We start from the raw sequence: 8,358 nt of genomic DNA on the forward strand, positions 1-8,358 counted from the left end.
TCACGCCACAAGACTCAAAAGAGTAATAGCTAGAGTCATCCTATGAATTCTAACACAATACCCTCTTCTTTTCCGGTCCCTGTGCCTCAAAAGTCCATTCAAAATGACTTGCACTGTTTCAGCTTTGCTTCATTTTGAGTGTAACTTTAGGATTTGGAGAAAGTGACAAACAGATGGAGTGACCATGCTGTCAGTTTTGGAGGAAGCTTAATGTTACTGACCATGGCCATAGGTATACCAGTCTGTGACTAAAATAAGACGTTCATTGATACTGTAAAAAAAAAAATTTAAGAACATTACAACATTACCTGCAGTTTGAAGAGAATCCCCTTAACTAATTTTATTTCCCTTGCTCCCTTCTGGTCTACCCATGCATTACATATTTCTAAAGTAAATGAAACATAACATGAGATGATAACAGCTTTTAGAAATTAACATATTGTAATATTTCCCCATGTTAACTGTTCTTCCTTGTTTGTATCAACAGTTACATAATATTTTACCAACTTGATGTAATATTTACTTAACCATTACCTTACGTGGCATGTGGGATCTTCCCCGACCAGAGATCAAACTCACGTCCGCTTGCGGTGGAAGCACAGAGTCTTAACCATTGGACCACCAGGGAAGTCCCATTACTTTATTTGCTCATTGTTTCCAATTTTATGTTATAAAATAATGGTACAATGAATGCCTTTTTGCATGTAACTTCCTTTTTTCTTTGAAAAAATTTTGTGGGAGTGGGATTACTAGAGCAAACTTTAGGCATTTACTTACAGCTTTTGATAGGCTTCAAGAGAATGCCGGAAGCAATCAAATTACTCTTTTTACCTTCAGTATTCTTTTTAGAATGTTCTTCATGGTCACCTATTTTTTCAAATTGATTATAGAATCCTGTCAAATTTTGTATTTAAAACACTATTAGAATAGATTGTCTTGATAGGGATTTAGAGCAGGTATTTACTGTAGAGACGCCTCATGGAGGACTGTCTTTACAAACTGCATTTCTTAAGCTACAAGCCAGGTGTTTATCCTGTTCCCCAAACACTGAAAGCAGAATTGTTTGGAAGGAAGTCATCATTACTGGACTGAAATTCCCTAAATTCACATTCCTTTGACTGAGATTTGAGTCAACTAGTGATTCAAACTGAAGATGGCTGGGCTTCCCTGGTGGCGCAGTGGTTGAGAGTCTGCCTGCCAATGCAGGGGACACGGGTTCGTGCCCCAGTCCGGGAAGATCCCATATGCCGCGGAGTGGCTGGGCCTGTGAGCCATGGCCACTGAGCCTGCGCATCCGGAGCCTGTGCTCTGCAACGGGAGAGGCCACAACAGTGAGAGGCCTGCGTACCGCAAAAAAAAAAAACTGAAGATGGCTGATTTGCCAGTACAGACCGTTTAACATCTAGCTTAATAGAAACTCCAGTTTTGAGATTTTCATTTTCTTTTCCTCTATGCCAAGCAGTGATGAGAGATTTACCTGGTAAGTTTGTGAGGTACTGCAGGCTGTTTCTGAGAGGGAACTGAGAGGGAGCAGATAGCAATGAAGAGTCTCGTGTCTTTTAAGATGGAGTAAGTAGGGAATTCCCTGGCAGTCCAGTGGTTAGGACTCAGTGCTTTTGGAGTAAGTAACTGGCCTGACATCTTTACCTAATGTATAAGCTGATCAAGGACATGGTCTTGAGATGCCAAGACTCAGTTTTCTTCTCTAAGCTCTTAAGTCTCTAAGCACTAGATACTGATCTCTCATCAAAACTAGCAAGGCTGTTTGTTTGGAGGCATGGTCCTGACACTTCCAACCACCTTTGCAGTCTATTCAAGAACTGAAGCAGGTAGGTGAATTGTTATATCTCGTACCTGAATGTGGCTGGAGAAATAAGAATTGATCAAAGAAAGTCTCCGGGCTACCACAGTAGATATCAAGCACCATTAACCAGAGTTTGTGTTTTATTCACAAGAAAATCTCGTATTCCCTAAAACACACACACACACACAGATATTCTTTAGAAATAAATCTGACAAATTCTAATAAGCCTCGTGATATGGTCATCCAGCCCATAACAAATTGGAAGTAGTTAAATTAACAGGCACTACTAGAAACTGGTATGCTGATAACCAAGAAGGGCAGCTGACAAAGGAGGAGACAATATGAAAAACCAAGTAACTCAGTAGACATTCTAGTGTAGACCAGATAATCCTAAGCAGTTCATTAAACCTGAAGGCATTTCAACAGCATGTGTTTATAGAAAAGACCTCAAGTCATCAAGAAAAGGTCTAAAATGTGCTGGTGCTTATAAGTTTAAGCTTCAATAAAATAGAAGTTTACTTAGGTGAAACATCCCTGATAATACTAAAAAATTAAATGCTATTACATGTAATTCAGGCTGCACCTAGATCTGTGTAACTCAATACTATTTGTCCTGGTCGATCTCAGTAATTCCTGCCTGGTTTTTCCTTTTCCTTTTCTACATCTTTTTTCTTAGCATTTTGTAAAAAGCAATGGTTGATGGTGACTTCAAGTGGTGGCATGGCTTAGAGACATATCTGCAAACAACCTTATGGGCTGTGGAGAGAAAAAGCATTATTCTCTATGACACTATATTTCTTGCGGGTAGGTGTTATCTTTTCTCTGTCAACTTGGGTATAGCAGATTTCTAGCTGTTATTAAATTATCCTCTGCAGGATATCTCTTTGGGGAGAAGGCTGCCATGGAGACCCTCATGATCTGATGAAACATCTTCTCAGAACAGACTCAATCTCTGTATAAAAACTTTCAACTTTAGCAGAATGCACATGCTGTACTATAAATGATTTTGTGCTGCCTCCTACATCCTTCTGGCAGATGTGGAGCCGAATCACAAACCTGAGATAGCATACAATCCGTGTTTGTAAAACATGACTCTGCATTCTGTGAGCTCCTCCTCTGTGCGCATGAAATTAGGGGCAATTCTGGTAGCTTCGTAGTCACAGAGACATCATCGATATTGCGAGATGGTTAGAGAACAGAAAGAGGCAGATACTAGCAAAGTTTGCAAAAGGGGAAAAGGGCAAATTTCAGAAATGATCCACTCATTTGTTTGACATTATTCCCCAGCAGAATTTTAGAATAAGTCACTACATGGTTGTGAAGACATGGAAAAGAATTTGATGATCACCAGGATGCTGATGTTTTTGGCAAAGAATTAAGTAGGCAGAATTCCTCTCACTTATTTCAAAGGTTTATTAAATTTGTGTGTCAGATCAGTGAAATAGGCAGAGTGTTGCTTTTTTAAAATTTATTTATTCATTTAGTTATTTTTGGCTGCGTTGGGTCTTCGTTGGTGTGCACGGGCTTTCTCTAGTTGCGGCGAGCGGGGGCTACTCTTCCTTGCGGTGCGCAGGCTTCTCATTGCAGTGGCTTCTCTTGTTGCAGAGCACAGGCTCTAGGCACACGGGCTTCAGTAGTTGTGGCACACAGGATCAGTAGTTGTGGCTCACGGGCTCTAGAGCACCAGCTCAGTAGTTGTGGCACATGGGCTTAGTTGCTCCGCGGCATGTGGGATCTTCCTGGACCAGGGCTCGAACCCGTGTTGCCTGCCTTGGCAGGCAGATTCTTAACCACTGCGCCACCAGGGAAGTCCCCTAGAGTGTTGTTTTCAGCAAAACATATGACTGGGTCTCTCATAGTATTCATAAGGTTAAGATGGAGAAAATTGTGTTGAATTACAGTTGATGTATTTGAGGATGGTAGCTGAATAACCACACACCAAAAATCTAAAAGATCAGTATCAGCAGTCTTGAAAAAGAGGGACAGAATTGGAATCACACTTCCCAATTTCAAAATTTGCTTACTACAAAGCTACAGTAATCAAGGCATGAGGATAGACTGCCTCATGCTCTAGTCCATAGAGCAATGGACTAGAATCATGAGTCTAGAAATAAATCCTCACATTTGTGGTCAGCTGATCTTTGACAAGGATGCCAAAGCAAACTGGTGGGGGAAACAGTAGTCTTTCGATACAACTGGGGCAATTGGATATCCTTATGCAAACGAATGAAGTTGGACCCCTACCTCACACCATATGCAAACAACAACAACAAAAAATCAAATGACTTTTAAAAATGTATGAAAGACTATGTAAGAGCTAAAGTTACAAAACTTATAGAAGAAAACATAGGCATAAATCTTCATGACCTTGGGTTAGGCAGTGGTTTCTTAAATATGATACCAAAAGCACAATCAACAAAATAAAAAATAGGTAAACTGGACATCATCAAAATTTAAAACTTTTGGGACTTCCCTGGCAGTCCAGTGGTTAAGACTCTGCACTTCCACTGCAGGGGGCATGAGTTCGATCCGTGGTCAGAGAACAAAGATCCCACAAGCCACGTGGCATGAAAAAAAATTTTAACTTTTGTTGTTCAAGAAAGTGAAAAGATAATCTATAGAGTGGGAGAAAATACTTGCAAATCATATCCTGTTAAGGGACTTGTACCCACATTATATGAATTACATCTCAACAATAAAAAGACAACCCAATTATGCAACCCTTGGGCACTGTTGCTGGGAATGTAAGATGGTAGAGCCACTGTGGAAAACAGTATGGCTGTTCCTCAAAAAATTAAAAATAGAATTACCATATGATCCTGAAATCCCACTTTTGGGTATACACCCAAAAGAATTGAAAGCAGGGTCCTTTTTTTTTTTTTTTAACCACTGTAGCATCCAGTTTCTATTCACAAAGAAAAAGCTCCAGTCCATCTTTTAAACTTTTTTTGAAAAATTCCTGACATTACAGAACTAAACTGAAATGTATTAATATTCCACTCACATTTACATGACAAACAGACAAAAAGTTCATGAGCCAAAAAAACACAAAACAAGGAGAAGCTTATAAAACTAAATATGGATCTCAGCATTAGCAGCTGAACAGAGAAAGGAATTTAAATGCTTTAACTAAAAAATCACGAGTGGATGATAAAGTGTGTAGAAACTGAAAATTTACAAACTATTTAAAACCTGGAATCGCTGACTGTACTCAGATGGATCATGGGTAGTGATGAACAGTAGAAAGGGATTATGGATGAATCTGCATTGTTCTAGATGCTCCTCATGCCACCTGTCTCCGAGGAAAGCCTGACATTTATTAGACATTGATCCAGGCTAATGCTGGCAGCAGATCCAGTGATGGTAACCTGCTTATCAGTAGATCCTTCCACTGGGTTCACAATTTTGATCTGCACCCCAGATATCTGACGGATCTCATTGATTTTGGCGCCTTGATGCCCGATTATGCAGCCAATCAAATCATTGGGAACTGTGAGTTCATGAAAAGTAGTGTGAGCAGATGCATCCAAACCACTGAATCCGGTGTTGCCATGTGTCATGGGAAAATGAGACTGTTGCATTGCCAACTGGAGCAGCTTGGTCAAATCTGGCTGTGGAATGGCATACTGTCCTTGAATGGCATAGGCCTCTAGAGGCAGTCCCTCTAGGTCAGCGTTGAGGCACATGGACGGGGTGGTGTGGGGAGCTCACACTGTCCCTGTCTGTGCTGTACCTGTCCTGACCACCTGCAAAGATGACCGGAGAACTGGAGGCTTGGGCCAGTATGGGATGGTCACACCCTTTGGTGGGGGGGGACTGGGAGAGAGTCTCCAACATGACCACGCAGATCTGTTTCACACCCTCAGTGATGGATTGCGGAATGCCAATAAGAGTGATGGCCTGTTCAGTCGAGCTGGGGAGAATATCCCCTGCCACCTGGACCTGAGCCCCTGTACTCTCTCCTATTTCCTTGATCTTGCAACCACCTTTCCCAATGAGAGCTACATTGACCAGCAGGGGCCACCAGCCTCAGGGTGACTGGGGCTCTACTGGCAGCTGTGCTACTGGTCATAGAGCTGCTGATGTCCTCTTCCAGTTTGTCAATGATCATAACAAAGGCTTTGAAGATGGCATTAGTGGGTCTAGCCAAAGTGATAATCCTCTCAGGACAATTCCCTCCTGAGATGTTGATACGTGCACCACTCTCCTCGCGCATCTTCCTAACTGATTCTCCTTTCTTTCCCGATGATACTGCCAACTTCCTTTCCATGCATAAGTAGCCAGATGGTGAGAGTGACATTTAATCCACCTTCATTCACACCGGTGTCCATGTCGAGCAGTGTTCTGAGGAGCTGGACTCTGAGTGGTCAAGTCTTTGGTCACTGGTGGGGGTGAAAGCCAAAAACTGCAGGCGCGAGACGACTGAGGGGAAAAAAGGAACCTGCGGGAAGGGGAAGGGCGGGAGGCTGGGGCGGAACAATAGGGGCTGGCGGGAAGGCAAGGGGGCCCCTCCGGAGCGGGGGTGGGTGCGGGAGTTGGGGGGGTGGGGGGAGGGGGGAGAAAGAGGAGGGGGAGGGGGAGGGGGGAGGGAGAGGATAGTGGGGAGGAAGGGCGAAAGAGACCCCGGGGCGAGTGGAGGGCAGCGGAGGGTGGGCAGGCGGGAGAGGGCATGCTCTGGCTGCTGCCTCAGCTGGTCTGGGAGAGTAGGGTCTTAAAGAGGTATTTGTATACCTATGTTCATAGCAGCACTGTTCACAATAGCCAAAGGTGGAAGCAACCTAAACATCCACTGACACATGAATGGAAAACCAAAATGTGGTATATACATACAGTGATATATCATTAAGCCTTAAAATGGAAGGAAATTTTGACCCATGCTACAACATGAATGAACCCTAAAGATATTATGCTAAGTAAAAGAAGCCCATCACTAAAGGACAAATACTGTATGATTCCAGGGCCGGGAGGAATGGGAGATTAGGGAGTGATAGCTAAGGGGTGTGAGGTTTCTTTTTTTGTATTAATGAAATGTTCTAAAATCGTGTTGATGGATGTATAATTTTGTGACTATACCAAAAGCCATTGAATGGTACATATCAAATGGATGAATTATATGACATTTGAATTATACCTCAGTATAACTATTTATTTATTTATTTATTTTAATCTTTGGCTGGATCAGGTCTTAGCTGTGGCATGCGGGATCTTTTTTTGTTGCGGCGCGCTGGCTTCTCTCTAGTTGTGGCAGCCGGCTCCAGAGCACGTGGGCTCTGTAGCTGCAGAATGCAGGCTCTCTAGCTGTGTGTGGCCCAAGGGCTTAGTTGCCCCACAGCACGTGGGATCTTAGGTCCCCCACCAGGGATTGAACCTGAGTCCCCTGCATGGGAAGGTGGATTCTTAACCTCTGGACCACCAGGGAAGTCCCTCAATATAACTTTAAATAAAAGATCAGTGGGGGGGGGGAAAAAATCAGTGGGAATCCCCTGGCAGTCCAGTGGTTAGGACTCTACACTTTCACTGCTGAGGGTGTGAGTTCAATCACTGGTCAGGGGAACTAAGATCCTGCCAGCTGTGCAGTGTGGCCAAAAAATAAAAAATAAAAATAAATAAAAATTAAAAAAATAAAAGATCAGTGTCAGACTTAAGGAAAACCTTCCATGACATGCCAAGGGATTTACTGTCAGTATTCAGTCCTTTTCAACATCCCAAGACAAAGCATAAAAGTAGTGTTTATTAATTTTTTAAAGTAACATAATGCCATAAAAATAGTTAATAGTAGTCCCTCCATGGGAGAATAGAGGCTAAATTATCTTAATAATTTGCGTTCAATCAATAATAGCTAATATTAAAAAAATAATAATTTTATTTATTTTTGGCTGTGTTGGGTCTTCATTGTTGTGAACAGGCTTTCTTTAGTTGCGGTGAGCGGGGGCTACTCTTCGTTGCGGTGCGTGGGCTTCTCATTGTTGTGGCTTCTCTTGCTGCGGAGCACAGGCTCTAGGTGCACAGGCTTCCACAGTTGTGGCACGTGGGCTCAGTAGTTGTGGCTTGCAGGCTCTAGAGCTCAGGCTCAGTAGTTGTGGTGCACGGGCTTAGCTACTCTGAGGCATGTGGGATCTTCCCAGGCCAGGGCTATGAACCCGTGTCCCTTGCATTGGCAGGCAGACTCTTAACCACTGCACCACCAGGGAAGCCCAATAATAGCTAACATTTATGTGGCATTTACTATATGCAAGGCACTGTTTTGTGTGCTTGACAAATATTAATTCTAATCCTCACAGCAACCTTAGGAGGCAGGTACAGTTATTATCACAATTTTACAGGTGAGGGTATTAAGCCCCAGAGAGGCTATATGATTTTTTCTCCCAAGATCAAAGTCACACCTAGTTAGTGGTAGAGCCTGGATTCAAGCCCAGGAACTCTGCACAGTCCATGCTCTTAATCATTTCACTCTCCAACAACCTTTATTTTTAACAAAGATAGATGTAAATTCCTGTATTTAAACTAAAAAGAAGAGATGGCAAGCAAGAGACACCTGTGTATTTTAAGATATC

The 8,358-nt window shown here is 42.7% G+C and overlaps 1 pseudogene; it reads right to left on the reverse strand.

Moving 5' to 3' along the window:
- Positions 1 to 5,056: 5,056 nt before the first annotated feature.
- LOC113608150 (poly(rC)-binding protein 2 pseudogene) lies at positions 5,057 to 6,308 on the reverse strand (annotated as a pseudogene).
- Between the last annotated feature and the right edge of the window lie 2,050 nt (positions 6,309 to 8,358).

Source organism: Aethalodelphis obliquidens, unplaced genomic scaffold, assembly GCF_003676395.1.
Source record: "Aethalodelphis obliquidens isolate GAN/ISIS:26980383/991018 unplaced genomic scaffold, ASM367639v1 scaffold51, whole genome shotgun sequence".
In the NCBI taxonomy this organism is placed as follows: Eukaryota; Metazoa; Chordata; class Mammalia; order Artiodactyla; family Delphinidae; genus Aethalodelphis; species Aethalodelphis obliquidens.